The sequence below is a fragment of the Scyliorhinus torazame genome, chromosome 13 (genome assembly GCF_047496885.1).
Source record: "Scyliorhinus torazame isolate Kashiwa2021f chromosome 13, sScyTor2.1, whole genome shotgun sequence".
NCBI lineage: Eukaryota > Metazoa > Chordata > Chondrichthyes > Carcharhiniformes > Scyliorhinidae > Scyliorhinus > Scyliorhinus torazame.
The window spans coordinates 14,952,956-14,971,673 of record NC_092719.1 but is presented as its reverse complement, the minus strand read 5'-3'; positions in this window follow the sequence as shown (position 1 = coordinate 14,971,673).

The following is an 18,718-nucleotide window of genomic DNA, read 5'->3' as shown; positions in this document are numbered from 1 at the left end:
CCCCCGGGGGCTTGGCTTCTTTCCACATTAGCAATATTCTGCGCCGGGCTACTAGGGACGCAAAGGCCAAAACATCGGCCTCTTTCGCCTCCTGCACTCCCGGCTCTTGTGCAACCCCAAATATAGCCAACCCCCAGCTTGGTTCGACCCGGACTCCTACTACTTTCGAAAGCACCTTTGTCACCCCCATCCAAAACCCCTGTAGTGCCGGGCATGACCAAAACATATGGGTATGATTCGCTGGGCTTCTCGAGCACCTCGCACACCTATCCTCCACCCCAAAAAATTTAATGAGCCGTGTTCCAGTCATATGTGCCCTGTGTAATACCTTAAACTGAATCAGGCTTAGCCTGGCGCACGAGGACGACGGGTTTACCCTGTTTAGGGCATCTGCCCACATCCCCCTCCTCAATCTCCTCCCCTAGCTCTTCTTCCCATTTCCCTTTTAGTTCGTCCATCATAGTCTCCCCTTCGTCTCTCATTTCCCTATATATATCCGACACCTTACCGTCCCCCACCCATTTCTTTGAGATGACTCTGTCCTGCACCTCTTGTGTCGGGAGCTGCGGGAATTCCCTCACCTGCTGCCTCGCAAAAGCCCTCAATTGCATGTACCTGAATGCATTCCCTTGGGGCAACCCATATTTCTCGGTCAGCGCTCCCAGACTCGCAAACTTCCCATCCACAAATAGATCTTTCAATTGCGTTATACCTGCTCTTTGCCACATTCCATATCCCCCATCCATTCCCCCCGGGGCAAACCTATGGTTGTTTCTTATCGGGGACCCCCCCAGTGCTCCGGTCTTTCCCCTATGTCGTCTCCACTGTCCCCAAATCTTCAGTGTAGCTACCACCACCGGACTCGTGGTATAGTTCCTTGGTGAGAACGGCAATGGGGCTGTCACCATAGCCTGCAGGCTGGTCCCCCTACAGGACGCCCTCTCTAATCTCTTCCACGCCGCTCCTTCCTCCTCTCCCATCCACTTACTCACCATTGAAATATTAGCGGCCCAATAATACTCACTTAGGCTCGGTAGTGCCAGCCCCCCCCCTATCCCTACTACGCTGTAAGAATCCCTTCCTCACTCTCGGAGTCTTCCCGGCCCAAACAAAACCCATGATACTCTTTTCTATCCTTTTGAAAAAAGCCTTCGTGATCACCACCGGGAGACACTGAAACACAAAAAGGAATCTCGGGAGGACCACCATCTTAACCGCCTGCACCCTCCCTGCCATTGACAATGCTACCATATCCCATCTCTTGAAATCTTCCTCCATCTGTTCCACCAACCGCGTCAAATTTAGCCTGTGCAATGTGCCCCAATTCTTAGCTATCTGGATCCCCAGGTAACGAAAGTCTCTTGTTACCTTCCTCAACGGTAGGTCCTCTATTTCTCTACTCTGCTCCCCTGGATGCACCACAAACAGCTCACTCTTTCCCATGTTCAATTTATACCCTGAAAAATCCCCAAACTCCCCAAGTATCCGCATTATTTCTGGCATCCCCTCCGCTGGATCCGCCACATATAGTAGCAGATCATCCGCATATAAAGATACCCGGTGTTCTTCTCCTCCCCTAAGTATTCCCCTCCATCCCTTGGAACCTCTCAGCACTATCGCCAGGGGCTCAATCGCCAGTGCAAACAGTAATGGGGACAGAGGACATCCCTGCCTTGTCCCTCTATGGAGCCGAAAATATGCCGATCCCCGTCCATTCGTGACCACACTCGCCACTGGGGCCCTATACAACAGCTGCACCCATCTAACATACCCCTCTCCGAACCCAAATCTCCTCAACACCTCCCACAGATAATCCCACTCCACTCTATCAAATGCTTTCTCGGCATCCATCGCCACTACTATCTCCGTTTCACCCTCTGGTGGGGCCATCATCATTACCCCTAACAACCTCCGTATGTTCGTGTTCAGCTGTCTCCCCTTCACAAACCCAGTTTGGTCCTCATGAACCACCCCCGGGACACATTCCTCTATTCTCATTGCCATTACCTTGGCCAAGACCTTGGCATCTACATTGAGGAGGGAGATTGGTCTGTAGGACCCGCATTGTAGCGGATCCTTTTCCTTCTTTAAAAGAAGCGATATCGTTGCTTCTGACATAGTCGGGGGCAGTTGTCCCCTTTCCTTTGCCTCGTTGAAGGTCCTCGTCAGTAGCGGGGCGAGCAAGTCCAAATATTTTCTGTAAAATTCAACTGGGAATCCGTCCGGTCCCGGGGCCTTTCCCGTCTGCATGTTCCTAATTCCTTTCACCACTTCTTCTACCGTGATCTGTGCTCCCAATCCCATCCTTTCCTGCTCTTCCACCTTGGGAATTTCCAGCCGATCCAAAAACTCCATCATTCTCTCCCTCCCATCCGGGGGTTGAGCTTCATACAATTTTTTATAAAATGTCTTAAACACTTCATTCACTCTCTCCGCTCCCCGCTCCGTCTCTCCATCTTCGTCTCTCACCCCCCCTATTTCCCTCGCTGCTCCCCTTTTCCTCAATTGGTGTGCCAGCAATCTGCTCGCCTTCTCTCCATATTCATACTGTACACCCTGCGCCTTCCTCCATTGTGCCTCTGCAGTGCCTGTGGTCAGCAAGTCAAATTCCACATGCAGCCTTTGCCTTTCCCTATACAGTCCCTCCTCCGGTGCTTCCGCATACTGTCTGTCCACCCTCAAAAGTTCTTGCAACAACCGCTCCCGTTCCTTACTCTCCTGCTTCCCTTTATGTGTCCTTATTGATATCAGCTCCCCCCTAACCACCGCCTTCAACGCCTCCCAGACCACTCCCACCTGAACCTCCCCATTGTCATTGAGTTCCAAGTACTTTTCAATGCATCCCCTCACCCTTAAGCACACCCCCTCATCCGCCATTGGTCCCATATCCATTCTCCAGGGTGGACGCCCTCTTGTTTCCTCCCCTATCTCCAAGTCTACCCAGTGTGGGGCATGATCCGAAATGGCTATAGCCGTATATTCCGTTCCCCCCACCCTCGGGATCAATGCCCTACCCAACACAAAAAAGTCTATGCGTGAATAGACTTTATGGACATAGGAGAAAAACGAGAACTCCTTACTCCTAGGTCTACTGAATCTCCACGGGTCCACCCCTCCCATCTGCTCCATAAAATCCTTAAGCACCTTGGCTGCTGCCGGCCTCCTACCAGTCCTGGACTTCGACCTATCCAGCCTTGGTTCCAACACCGTGTTAAAGTCTCCCCCCATTATCAGCTTTCCGGTCTCTAGGTCTGGGATGCGTCCTAGCATTCGCCTCATAAAATTGGCATCATCCCAATTCGGGGCATACACGTTTACCAACACCACCATCTCTCCCTGTAATTTGCCACTCACCATCACGTATCTGCCCCCGTTATCCGCCACTATAGTCTTTGCCTCGAACATTACCCGCTTCCCCACTAATATAGCCACCCCCCTGTTTTTCGCATCCAGCCCCGAATGGAACACCTGCCCTACCCATCCTTTGCGCAACCTAACCTGATCTATCAGTTTCAGGTGCGTTTCCAGTAACATGACCACATCTGCTTTAAGTTTCTTAAGGTGTGCGAGTACTCGTGCCCTCTTTATCGGCCCGTTAAGCCCCCTCACGTTCCACGTGATCAGCCGAGTTGGGGGGCTTCCCACCCCCCCCCCCCCCCCCCCCTTGCCGGTTAGCCATCATCTTTTTCCAGCTTCTCGCCCAGTTCCCACGCGGCTGTATTTCTCCCAGACGGTGCCCCCCCGCCCATCCTTTCCCGCACCCACTCCCCCCTTTCCCCAGCAGCAGCAACCCAGTAATTCCCCCCTCCCCCCCCCCCCCGCTTGACCCCCCGCTAGCGTAATTACTCCCCCCATGTTGCTCCCAGAAGTCAGCAAACTCTGGCTGACCTCAGCTTCCCCCGGGATCACGGCTCGCCCCGTGCGGCGCCCCCTCCTTCCTGCTTCTCTATTCCCGCCATAATTATCATAGCGCGGGAACCAAGCCCGCGCCTCTCCCTCGGCCCCGCCTCCCATGGCCAACGCCCCATCTCCTCTCCCTCCCCACCTCCCCCCATCACCACCTGTGGGAGAAAGAAAAGTTACCATACCGCAGGATTAATCATACAATCCCTCTTCGCCCCCCCCCCCCCCCCCCCACTCGTCCCACCACTTTGTCCAAACGTTCATTTTCGTAGTCCAATCATTCCAATTTTTCTTCTACAATAAAAGTCCACGCTTCATCCGCCGTCTCAAAGTAGTGGTGCCTCCCTTGATATGTGACCCACAGTCTTGCCGGTTGCAGCATTCCAAACTTTATCTTTTTTTTGTGAAGTACCGCTTTGGCCCGATTAAAGCTCGCCCTCCTTCTCGCCACCTCCGCACTCCAATCTTGATAGACGCGGATCACCGCGTTCTCCCATTTACTACACCGAGTTTTCTTCGCCCATCTAAGGACCATTTCTCTATCCTTAAAACGGAGAAATCTCACCACTATGGCTCTGGGAGCTTCTCCTGCTCTCGATCCTCGCACCATAACTCGGTATGCTCCCTCCACCTCCAACAGACCCGTCGGGGCCTCCACTCCCATTAACGAGTGCAGCATCGTGCTCACATATGCCCCGACGTCCGCCCCCTCCACACCTTCAGGAAGGCCAAGAATCCTCAAGTTGTTCCTCCTTGCGTTATTTTCCAGTGCCTCCAACCTCTCCACAGATCGTTTCTGGTGTGCCTCCTGTATCTCCGACTTCACCACCAGGCCCTGTATGTCGTTTTCATTCTCTGCTGCTTTCGCCTTCACGACCCGAAGCTCCTGCTCCTGGGTCTTTTGTTCCTCTTTCAGCCCTTCAATCGCCTGTAATATCGGGGCCAACAACTCTTTCTTCATTTCCTTTTTTATCTCCTCCACGCAGCGTTTCAAAAACTCTTGTTGTTCAGGGCCCCATATGAAACTGCCACCTTCCGACGCCATCTTGGTTTCTGCTTGCCTTCCTTGCCGTTGTTCCAAAGGATCCGCTGTAATCCGGCCACTTTCCTCTCCTTTTTCCATCCGTGTCCAGGGGGAACACCCTTCTGGTTTACCGCACGGTGTTTTCAGCCGTTAAAATTGCCGTTGGGGCTCCTATCAAGAGCCCAAAAGTCCGTTTCACAGGGAGCTGCCGAAACGTGCGACTCAGCTGGTCATCGCCGCACCCGGAAGTCCTTAAGAAATGTTTTGATCTAGAATTTTATGATAGCTCAATTGCCTTCAAAATAAAGTAAATATTCCCAGTTATTTTTGAATGTGTTCTTAATTTCCCTGGAAATCTTGGCAAGACACATAAATTATAATGTACTTAGTGACCAGAGGACTTTTCCTGAGCTCATAATGATACTGTGGGTGTTTCATTTCTAACACATGATTTACAGTTTATTAAATTGTTCATATAAAGAAATTTAGGGACATTTTGCTGGAAAGCCCATGGCTGCTGTTACAATGTTCTGGGAAAAGAGAAGGGGAAATTTTGTTTTCATTCGTTTACTCTTCTACTCCGAGGAATGACTTTGTACCTTCGACTGTTCAGCTTTGCAGCAAGTTAAGATTCAGAGTGACCCAGTGACAAATTTCATTTTCACATTTACCCGAAGGACAATTAAATCCTGTTGAGCAGAAGACCTGTGAAAATAAAAACAGAAGCACGTACGTATTTGGTTAAATGTTTTGGGTGTGGACATGTGGTTAGAATCTTCAATCTACAATTCTTTCTTCGGAATTTGGAATTCATGGTCTGGATTCTCCGATTCTGGGGCTATGTCACCACACCGGCGTGGGAATGGAAAATGGCGCAAAATGGCCACCGATTCCCCGTTTTGCTGGGGGCTAGCAGCAAGGCAGCATTGAGCACCAGGCTTTCGCTGCCGATACGTCCCGGAGAATTTCTGGGTTCGTGGTCGCGAATGCGCTCGGCGGCGGCCTGCAGTGGCCGCGCCATGCTACATGGCAGAGGCCGCTTGTGGACCCGGCCTGCTCGCGCCTTGGACAGCCCCCCCCCCCTCCCCACAGTGCCCCCACTACTGAATAACGTCCCCCCTCCCCCCCGCCCGCGGATCGGCCCACCCCCGACTGTGGCGGCGCTAGACTGAGTCCGCAGCCACCACGCCGAGTTGCCGACGGGTGAGACCACACGTGTCCTACGTCATCGGGAACTCGGCCGGTCGGGAGTGGAACATCGGGGCATCATGCAATGTCCTGAGGTCGTCGATACGTGCCATGGCCTACACTCCGAATAAGGCATTTGGAGGGAGCGGAGCCGGTTTTCGGATGCTCCGCACCCTCAAAAACAACGTCATCACTGAGTACGCCGCACGCCATTGGGAAGGCCTCACGACGTCACCTAAAGGCCCTCCTCCAATGCTCTGCCCCCGATGGGCTGACATTCCAACGGTATAGAATCATAGAATTTACAGTGCAGAAGGAGGCCAGTCGGCCCATCGACTCTGCACCTGCTCTTGGAAAGAGCACCCTACTCAAGCCCACGCCTCCACCCTATCCCAGTAACCCCACCTAACCTTTTTGTTTGGACACTAAGGGCAATTTATCATGGCCAATCCACCTAACCTCCAAATCTTTGGGCTGTGGGAGGAAACTGGAGCACCCGGAGGAAACCCACGCAGACACGGGGAGAACGTGCAGACTCCGCACAAACAGTGACCCAAGCCGGGAATCGAACCTGGGACCCTGGTGCTGTGCCCACCGACCCCAAGGAGGTTGGACACAGCCCACCTGGCCAACAAGGCTTTTTGCGAGAAAATACCACAGGCCATAGATGGGCACGTCACCAACAACCAAACTAGCAGCAGAGCCAGAAAAGGTCAACAACGTTTTTGAGGCCTTCTACCGGGGGCTGTACACCTTCGACAACAGACTAGCAACGCTGGAAAATGGGGAGGTCTCACCCTCCATGTTCTGGGAGGCGCTGAAGACTGTGATCAGGGGTGAGACTATTGCCTATAAAGCACATAGAGACAGGGAAGAGAGGACAGCCAGGCAACAGCTAGCCAACTCCATATTGGAAGTAGACTGGCAATACTCCGAGGCCCCGATTGTAGAGCTCCTGACAGGGAGGAATAAATGTACTAATGGACTATGAACTGCTCTCCCCTGTGGGAGGGAACCGGAACACCCGGAGGAAACCCACGCAGACACGGGGAGAACGTGCAGACTTCGCACAGACAGTGACCCAAGGGAGGAAAGTAGTGCACCAACTCCGCCAGACACGGGGGTCCCTTTGTGAACACCGAGACAAAGCCAGCCGCCTGCTGGCTCACCAGCGGAGAAAGAAACAGCCACAAGGGAAATAGCTCAGATTAGGGACGACAGAGGCAGACTAGTAGCAGAGCTAGAAAAGGTCAACGACATATTCGAGGCCTCCTACTGGGGGCTGTGCACCTCCGAGCCCCCCCCCCCCCGAAATGGACTTGAGGAGAAGCAGTTCCTCGATGGACTGGACATGCCAGTTGTGGGGGAGGAACCGTGAGAAATCAAGGCGAGCATGAACTCCATGCAGGCGGGGAAGGTGCCGGCATGGGACGGGTGTGCCGTGAAGCCCGCCCCCGCCGGTTGCAGAAGTCTCCAGCACCGGATATTCGGCGGGGGCGGGAATCGCGCCGCGCCGGTTGGAGGGCCCCCCCGCTCGATTCTCCGGCCCGGATGGGCCGAAGTCCCGCCGATAAATTGCCTGTCCCGCCGGCGTAAATTAAAGCACCTATTTACCGGCGGGACAAGGCGGCGCAGGCGGGCTCCGGGGTCCTGGGGGGGGCGCGGGGCGATCTAACCCCGGGGGGTGCCCCCACGGTGGCCTGGCCCGCGATCGGGGCCCACCGATCCGCGGGCAGGCCTGTGCCCTGGGGGCACTCTTTCCCTTCCGCCTCCGCCACGGTCTCCAGCATGGCGGAGGCGGAAGAGACTCCCTCCACTGCGCATGCGCGGGAAACTGTCAGCGGCCGCTGACGCTCCCGCGCATGCGCCGCCCCGACATGTCATTTCCGCGCCAGCTGGCGGGGCAACAAAGGCCGTTTCCGCCAGCTGGCGGGGCGGAAATTCCTCCGGCATCGGCCTAGCCCCTCAATGTTGGGGCTCGGCCCCCAAAGATGCGGAGCATTCCGCACCTTTGGGGCGGCGCGATGCACGTCTGATTGGCGCCGTTTTGGGCGCCAGTCGGCGGACATCCCGCCTTTTCGGGAGAATTTTGCCCCTGATCTTAGAATTCAAACCAAGCCGATTCAAAATTAAACCAAAGAAGGAAAGAAATCCTCAATGGGAAAGGGTTGCAGGGCAGTGGAATGTCCCGCTAAGGAGGTAGAAGATAGAGGACTGAATAATTGTTGTTGGATCTGAACCCTGACATTCGATAATTTCCGGATCCCTACCCTGTACAATGTGGGCATGACATGCACACCCTGAATTTTGATCAAAATGCCAAATAACGGCCAGCGCCAACCCCCTCCCCCCTCCTCCTGCCCACTTTCCAATTAAGGATAGAAGGTGGACCCGGAAAGCTGGACATCAATAGGAGGCCTTAATTCTGGCATTGAATCATAGAATTGTTACGGTGCAGAAGGAGGCCATTTGGCCCATTGCCTCTGCTCCAGCTTTCCAAGCCAACATCATGACATTGTGCCATTCCCTATCCTTTCCCCCAACCCCTGCACACAGTTTCTATTCAAGTAATTACCTAAGGCCTTCTTGAATTCCCCCCCCATTGAACCTGCCCCCCCCCCCCCCCGCCCACACTCCCAGGCAGTGAATTCCAGAGCCAGACCTCTCATTGTGGGGAAAAGTTTTCTCCCACATCACATTTGCTTCTTTTGTAAATCACTGTAAATCTGTGCCCTCTCGTTCTTGATCTCTCTATGAGCAGGAACAGTTTTTTCCCTGTCTACTCTGTCCAGCCCCCTCACGATAATGAACATCTCTCTCAAATCTCCTCTTAGCCTTCTTCTCTCCGAGGAGAATAGTCACAATTTCTCCAATCTATCCTCATACGTTTCTCAGCCCGGAAACCATTCTTGTAAACCTCGTCTGCACTCTCTCCCGACGCGTTCACTTACTTTCTATAGTGTAGCGCCCAGAACTGCACACAATACTCCAGCTGAGGTCTCGGGTACAATTCAGTGGACCCAATTGGCGCCACGAACATTCTGGTTGTTGTTAACTGATACTACATGGTTCTACATGGTTCTCCATCTACCTTCCTCTTAATTTTTAAAAAGAATTGCTTACTGATTAGTTTGTCCCCTTTGCTGTTTGCTCCCTTTACCGCGAAGAGGCACTGTGGACCTTTAAAAGCATGTGGGATAACAAGTAATTTGCTTGGTGTCACTTCACAGTCCTTACTGTTTTCATCCTGACCAACTGATGTCACGCTATCATGTATATTTTTCTTCAAAGCAGGTAGGCCCTGGGAAATACCTGCACCTGAAGTGGATGGCAATGGATATACTGCAAAATGCTGTAACAAATTAGAAAAGTCCAAGTCACTTTCTTTTTCCGATTTGCTGCCTTCTTTCCTAGCTTTGGAAGAATTACTTGCCATTTCATCGAATCCCTGCAGTGCAGAAGGAGACCATTCAGCCCATCGAGTCAACACCAGCTCTTGGAAAGAGCAGCCTACTTACAATTTGGTAACAGCTGTTTATTTTTACTTCATAATCAGAACCAAAATCGGATTCAGAGCTCTCATCTAATTCCTCGTCACTTATTACTAGTAGATTTGGTTTCCTCTTTCTTCTGGTCACCTTCAATCTTAGAGCTCTCAGAATCTGGTTCTCTACTAGATTTTATCTTTGACAAGTCTGTTAGAAATCATTACGTAGAGATAATTTCACCAGTATCGGCCAAATTAGATTCACTACACTTGTATTTGAAATGTGATCAATGTCTGTCAACGCTCCTTACTTTGAGCCATTTACTGCCCGTTGCGGTTTCCTAAGTCCCACATGCCCTACCGTTGGTATCTCATGTGCTAAGTGCAGTACTTCCCTCGGACTCTCTGTAATCATGGGTGAAGCTACCATCTTCACTCCTGCCAAATCATTCCCCAAAAGCAAGTCTACTCCTTCCATTGGGAATTCCTTAACCAGCATACGGCACGTCAAATCCTGCCGGTGAGAAACCGGTGGCTGAGAGGCCGGAGAATCCTACCCTATATGTTTTATCAGCTACTGCCTCCACCTGTCCTGCACCTTCATAGATCAATGCGCATATGCACCCAGATCCATTTGCTCCTGTACCACATTAAGTATTCTACTCCTTATTTTATACTGTCGGTCCATGTTCTTCCACCCAAAATGCATCACCTCACACTTCTCCGCATTGAACTTCACCTGTCACCTATCTCCCTACTTCACCAACTTGTCTATGTCTTTTTGAAGGGCTACACTGTCCTCTTCACAGTTTAGAATACTTCCAAGTTTCATAATATCCATTGATCGTAATTCTCGGCTTCCTTTTATTCAGTCAAGTTTATATCCACGTTGCGATTGTAATTGTTATTCCATGAGCTATAACTTTTCTCACAAGTCTGTTGTGTGGCACTGTATCAAATGTCTTTACAAAGTCTATGCAAACCACATCAACAGTATTACCCTCATCGACCCCTGTTATATATCTTCAAAAAACTCCAGAAAGTTAGTTAAACACAATTTTCCCTTTAGAAATCTATGCAGGCTCCTCCTAATCGACCCACATTTTTCCACGTGACTACAAATTCTTTCCGGAATAATTGTTTCCAGAGGTTTGCCCACTACTGATGTTAAACTGTCTGGTCTGTGAATGCTGGGGCTATCCTGACCACCTTTTTTGAACAAGGGCGTAATATTTGCAATTCTCTGGACCCCTGCCATCTCCCCTGAGTCGAGGGAAAACTGGAAGATTACAGCCAGCGCCCCTGCAATTTCCATTCTCACTTCCTCCAGTATCCTTGGCTGCATCTCACCTGGTCCCGGTGCCGTGTCAACTTTCTGCACCAACAACACTTCCTCCTTATCAATTTTGAACCCGTCTCATGACAGAGTTTCCTCATCTGTAACCTGTCGATGCCAGCAAGGGAGAGAGAGGGGCCGCCTCAAGATGGAGGACCCTCTCGACATTATTAAAATCTTGCAACTTAAAAGTGGTCACAGCTGTCAGACCATTTTGTGGTGGGGAACCCCCTCTACCAGGCAGCCTACCGTCAATGGTAAGTTGGCTGCAGTGATGGATTCTTAAATCGTGAAACAGAGTACTATCCCCACACGTTCCCCCACCGCCCCCCTCCCTTCCTGACTCGTATCTCACCACCCACCCCCTTGAGTATGCAATCTCTGTCTCTGGCTTCTCGGGTTGCGTTTTGGCTACTGCAGGGGGGGGCCACCTGACGAGGAGAAAATTACAGTCAGTACCGGAGAAAAGCCTTCATAGGCCACTTAATATTTCTTTCTTGTCTCCTCGATAAACATTGCTCGCGAGAGACCAGCCATTGTACCACTAACCCAACCTCCCAGAAAGTGTCCTGACGACAGCACTATGCTGGTGACTGACCAGAGGTGGGAAAATCTGGGCCCACCATCTCCAGTCCTGGAGAAACATTCAACCCAGAGAGTCAACTGGGGCGTTTCAAAGGGAGCCAAGCACTAACTGGGAAAATAAAGGTCCACAGAATTTGGAGGAGAGGCAAGGATTTAGAATGAAGAGGATAATCGACTGGGAACATAATGATAGAGCAGGAATTCTCTGGTTCCTTCATCACATAATAATAATCTTTTATTGTCACAAGTAGGCTTACATTAACACTGCAATGAGGTTACTGTGACAAGCCCCTAGTTGCCACATTCCAGCGTTTCCTCGGGTACACAGAGAGAGAATTCTCAACGTCCAAATTACCTAACAGCATGGCTAAATTCTCCGGTCACCGACGCCAAAATCACGTTCGGCGACTGGCCGGAGAATCCGAGTTCCCGCCCAAATCGGGGGCGGTGCCGCATTCGCGATGTTCCGCCCCTTCCAAAGCAGCGTACTCTCGGAGTACGCCACTTATTGACGGCCTAAGGACGTTGCCTGAGGCTTGCTCCCCCGATGCTCCGCCCTGAGTAGCCGAGTTCCCGACGGCGTGATGCACGTGTGGTCTCACCCGTCAGGAACCCGGCCTGGCGGTTGCAAACTCAGTCCAGCGCCGCCACAGTCGGGGAAGGGTCGATCCGTGAGCAGAGGGGGGGGGGCATTATTTGGGGCTGGGGGAACTGTGGGGAGGTGGTCTGGGGCGTGCGAGCCGGCCGAAGGGGGGGACTATTTCATGGACCGGGGCCACGAGCGGCCAGCGGCATGTAGCACGGCCACGGACCCGGCAATTCTCCGGGGCGTATCGGCAGCTAGAGCCGGGTGCTCTACGCTGCCGTCCTGGTAGCCCCCAGCAAAACGGGGAATCGGTGGCCGCTTTGCACCATTGTTTCTGGCATAAAATGCAACGGCCCCCATGCCGACGTGGGGACATAGCCCCAGGATCGGAGAATCCAGCCCCACGTCTTTCAGGACTTGTGGGAGGGAACCGGAGCACCCGGAGGAAACCCACACAGTCACAAGGAGAACTCTGCTCAGACAGTGACCCAAGCCGGGAATCGAACCTGGGACCCTGGCGCTGTGAAGCAACAGTGCTAACCACCGTGCTATGGTGCCTGACTCTGTACATATAAGCTTGAGCGTTATTAAACAGATTTATGAGGAAAGGTTGGAGTAACAGGGAGCTACGCAAACTTGACATAGTACAGTTAATGGCACAGAAAATCTAACCATGGAACATTGATTCATATAAGCTGTGGCAGTAAGGCTAAGTGAGGAAAATTCAAACTAATTTTAGGGGTGATGGCTCAAATAACATTACACAAGGACTGATGAGGGTGTTGAATGGATTCCGGGGCAGCTTAATAGGGGCAAAAAATATCCCCATCATTTAGGAAGCTGATGGGTTTGTGTGTTGGGGTGAGGAGGCTGTGGTACAAACAGATCTGAATGCATCAAACAACCTCTCTCAACTGTATGAATCTTTTGACTGTTGCATTTTTTCAGCGACGGCCTCAAAGTTGGCATGTTGCCTGGAGCAGCCCTGCCAGTCTGCCCCCCATGTCTAACCAGAGCAAATAATGGTTTCCTGAGCACAGTGCATGAATAGATTACGCAAACACTTCAAGACGTCAGAGACATGCAAGCAAAAGAAAAAAGATTGATAATAGGTAAACAAGCGAAGGAAGTGATTGTGAAAGCAGAGCTAGAATAATGAAACGATTGGTGCCGATGGAAAAGTAACGCAGGGCTGAATTTTCTGGTGTTGGGAATCGTGGTGGGCAAGGTCAGTTTCCCCTCGGTGGGAAACAAAGTCGGAATTTCCCCCTCCCAATTTCATGGCAGGTCGAGTTCCCCACCACTCCATGGCGGGAACCACATCTGCACCCCTTTGCATCTCCCGAATGCCCATTGAAAACCCAGCTCGCCAGAATCACCTTCTCATTCCAAATTTCTTTTATTTTATTGAGATTTTACATTTTGACAAACAACGTTACAAAACTGATCCACCACACAAGCAAAGAAAAGGCTCAGTGTACATGAATACAGAGGGGTACAGGAGAACAGCAGAATAACCAGCTCAATACAATCATTAAACATAACTTGATGTCTTTGGAATGATTTCATAGGTTTCATAGAATTTACAGTGCACAAGGAGGCCATTCGGCCCGTCGAGTCTGCACCGGCCCTTGGAAAGAGCACCTCACTCAAGCACACACCTCCTCCACCCCATCCCCTTAACCCAGTAACCCCAGTTAACCTGTTTGGACACGGAGTGCAATTTAGCATGGCCAATCCACCTAACCCGCACATCTTTGGACTGTGGGAGGAAACCGGAGCACCCGGAGGAAACCCACGCAGACACGGGGAGAACGTGCAGACTCCGCACAGACAGTGACCCAAGCCAGGAATCGAACCTGGGACCCTGGAGCTGTGAAGCAACTGTGCTAACCACCAAGCTACCATACTGCGCTAGCGCTCTAAGCCCAGCCACAGGACAAGGGAGAAATAGGATAAGGCCATGAAAACATAGTAAAATGGTGCACACCTTCCCGGGCAGTGAGTGCTCGCAATTAGCACGAGCGTTCAGGATGTATTTTTGTGCCATGTTCCGGCGCTCACCAATATCCATCTCACTCCACTCCAGCAATGCCAGAAGTACCAATGGCACCCGCAACTTCTTCTCCTTGGATACCAGAGCATGCCATGCCATGCAGGAACCAATCACGGATTCTTTATACCCACCTTTATACCCATTCTTTATACAACAAAAATACAAGAGAACCCCAGACCAAAAAGGGTGTTAGAGATATTTCACACAACGCAACTTAACCCCAGTTTCAGGCCATATAACGAACATCATTCCATGCAACTGTATAGAGAGGACCAGCAGCAACATGTACAGAATATGATCCGAGCCGTCAATGCTGTGGTGATGTGCATCAATGTAAATACATGTAGGCTAGCTAGACACTAGAGGGAGCACCAGAAACATCACACACACACACACTCAACCAATAGATCAGTTAGATAGGACACGACCAATAGACATTCACGATACACAAGGAGGTGACACGACCACAAGAGGGCATTCCACCAACCCATACATAAAAGACACCACACACATGATCTGCCTCATTCCAGTGGAGACAGTCAGTGAGTTGAGACACAGGGTTGATTCAATATTACACCCACCACGTGGATTGCAGCAACTGGTTAGACAGTCTGGGTAGCTATAGTAGGATTAGCAGTAGTGTCGAACCCGAGTTATAGAAGTGTAAATAGTTTAATAAACGTGTTGAAGTTATCTCCACGTCTGAACCTTCCTTTGTCAAGTGCACCACAAGGAAGCCGCTTCTGTTACACCGAGAACATAACAAATCAAACGCCTCCCAAGATAAACAGAACGGAAGGAAAACTAGAAGTAAATCACAGGATAACAAGGGATCAGGACCCCCACCATGGGTCTGTATTTCCCCCGGCCCCGCCATCATCCATTAATGAAGACAAGAACAAGCTGCTCATTCAAACAAGAAAGTGTCCCGACCATTGGGGGGGGGGGGGGGTGGGTGGGGGGGGGGGGGGGGGGGGGGGGGGGACGCGGGGGGGGGGGGGGGGAGGACAGGATATCAACCAAAGTACAGGACACGGTTCAACCCCAGGCCCTGTGCACCGAAGAAGCAAATCCCAGTCTCGCAGTGTGTACCTAATAAGTGCCTTTGGGAAGGGACATCCTGAACTGTGTGGGGTGCAACAGGAGACCCACTACACCAGACCTGGCAGAGCCCAGCCCATTCGGACACCCAGGAATTAATGCCCCAGCACCTCCGGCACGCCCCAAAACTTACACCCCAGCTGATCCTGCACCTCACCAACCACAGCCAGGGCACAGCACCGCTCCCAATTACACTAAAACAAAATTACAGTAGTCCCAGCCGGGGAGAGCCCATCACCACAGAGAGGAATCTTCAAAACACCCAATAACTGGGCGCCCTGGGAGTGGGCGATTCCCTCCCCTCCGGTACAATAAGGGGAACCTCCCCCGGACCAGCAGTCCGGACCAGGATTAATAACAGCACACTGCTCACCCAGATGAAGAGAAAAAGACCCCCCCCCCGGGAAGAGCGCACGTGCTGTTGCCAGGAAGATTAACCAGGCCCAGAACTGGCCGCCATCGCAAGAAGGATAATGAGATAAACAACAGCGCTGCCTCAACGGAGACACAAACACTACTTCCACAGGGGAAAACCCAACCACAATGAGGAGCACATTCAGGAAACACCATATAAGACCACATGGAGGAGGGCACCTAACTCCCCCTCTGGTGGTTTGAGACATACACCGGAGATGTTCCAGTACTAAACAATAGGGTTTATTGAGGAAAGACAAAGTCAGATAGATAACAGGCACAAGACACTCAACAACAGGTCTTTACACTTCAGCACCCTGGTTCACACTGCCCAGGGTCTGTTTCGAGAGCACCATGCCAACTCCCCATCGGCCAGGGTTTGCATGCGATTGGCCCTAAACCGGTCACGTGGTCCGTGGAGCCCACTCCCTTAAAGCGGCTAGGCTACCACATCCCTCATCAAACCTATCTTCACACAGTGGAAAGGATTCAATAATGTAGGGGCCTGACAAACAGTCTCTCTCTCTCTCTCTCTTCAACAACCCAGCCAAGAATGGACCAGCCTCACCTCGGTGTGCGCCCCCAATCGGTTCCTCCCATTCTAATAGCTCCAAAGAGAGAAGATCCAAAGAAATAAACTCCAGCCTCCCCAGGATTCATAATCTGCAGAGGCCACTGAGGGAGACAGGCATGGATTCTTAAATCCAAAATAGCGAAAAACAAAATAAAGACCCAATGTGGTTAGCTCTAACTGGCGGCGGGGCTGGGGGGGGGGGGGGGGGGGGGGGGGGCGCAATTTTAGTGAGGACTTAACTTACCCTACCACCCAACCCTACACCAACTAACCACCTATCACCCTGCCATGGCTCCACTCATCTTCATTATGAACAAGATAACGAGCGTCCAAAAAGCACTCCTTTCCCATAACCACAAAGGTTACAGCACATTAAAAAAAAGGAGCAAAACTGCACAGACTGCACGTCTCACATAATCGACTCAATATGTTTTTTGCTAGAACAGGATGACAAATGACTCGCGCCCTGGTGCTCATACCTCGAACACCCTTGCAAGAGAAAAAACAACAACACATAATCGACAACGTAATCAAAAGGGAGAAACGTCCAGGATTATTGATGAATTGCAGGATAACAACACAATCTGTGTTGCTCGAAGGAGCCAAAACCATAACAGGATTATCGAACACGCTTCAAGATCTCTCACGGATCCCACGGCGAAAGCACCTTCACGTCCACTATGCTGCTGCCTCTACAACAAAGCGACTCACAGCCTAGGCCCCGGCTGGGGGTGGGGGGGGGGGGCGGGGGGGGGGGGCTCCAACCCCTCACATCAAGCATCGACAACACGATAATACAAGGCCAGTGCTCGGGAGACGCAACCAACTCCAGGCATCGTAGACCAAAGACACTGCACAAATTGAACCTGATGCACTCAGCCTCCCAATCAAGGGCAGGGCAGCTAATTCTCAAACTCAATCGGGAAATCGCCTCCTACCTCTCTTCAGGGACCGAGCTCATGGACACTCCCACCCATACCTCCCAAATCCATCAGGATAGACAACACATAATGCAACAAGTCCTCAATGAATAGAAGGCAGGCCCTTCTCAGGGTCAGTGCTCTATCGAATGCAAAGATAATCTCCTGCACCCCCACCATTCTCCCAAGGATACATGGATTTTGTAGAATTTACAGTGCAGAAGGGGGCCATTCAGCCCATCAAATCTGCACCTATCCTTGGAAAGAACACCCTACTTAAGCCCACATCTCCACCCTATCCCCGTAACCCAATAACCCCACCCAACCTTTTTTTGGACATTAAGGGCAGTTTAGCGTGGCCAATCTACCTAACCTGCCCATCTTTGGACTGTGGGAGGAAACCGGAGCACCCGGAGGAAACCCACGCACACACGGGGAGGATGTGCAGACTCCACACAGACAGTGACTCAGCGGGGAATCGAACCTGGGACCCTGGAGCTGTGAGGAAACTATGCTAACCAACGTGCTACCGTGCCGCAGTTCCTCAAAGTGAGCTCCCAAGACCTGCACCAAGGAACCGGGACCCTCATCTAGAGGAACATTCTCAATGGCGGCCATAATCTGGATGCGCGCAGCACTGCCGAGGTGAAAGCCCGTTCACCAGCAACAATGCCACAGCAACCTGGGCCCCACCCCAACCAATCCAACCGCAACAGTCAAATGGATTTTGGATTTGTTTTGTTGCACGTGTGCCAAGGTGCAGTGAAAAGTATTGTTCTGCGTAGAGTCCAGACAGATTGTTCCGTGTGGAAAAACATAATACATAGATAAATACACAATGTAAATACATAGACAGACACAAGCATCGGGTGAAGCATACAGGACTGTAGTACTGCTCAGTAGAGAAGATGTGTGAAGAGACCAGTTCAGTCCATAAGAGGGTCATTCAGGAGTCTGGTAACAGCGGGGAAGAAGCTGTTTTTGAATCTGTTTGTGCGTGTTCTCAGGCTTTTGTATCTCCTGCCCGATGGAAGAGGTTGGAAGAGAGAATAACCCAGGTGGGAGGGGTCTTTGATTTGAGTCGAGCATGGGAGGGAAGGGGAGGGGGAGTACAGATGTATGACTGGGTGGGATGGTGGGGGGGGGGGGGGTTGTTGTCAGGGGTACAGAGGGTGGCAGTGTGTCCTAGTGCTGAAGACAGATTGTCTGGACTGAACGAGCATTACCCCCCACATCCTCCACCCCTCCCCCTACATCTTGCACATCCTCAAAGGATCAAATTAGAATATAGAAACTGTGCACAAACCCTGAAATCAAAATTCAGCTCAGCATGATAAACCTGATTAATTCCAGATAACAATGATGCAAGACATTACACCTGAAATATTTACTTCCCCGCAAATAGAAAAGTTGACAACATTAACAGACAATAATTAACATGGTTATCACGGAGCAAAGTCCAGGATAACAACTGAGGCACAAGGCAGTCGCTACTCCAGCAGCGTAGGAGGAAGCAGACACCCTGGATAAAGCAGGATTTGAAT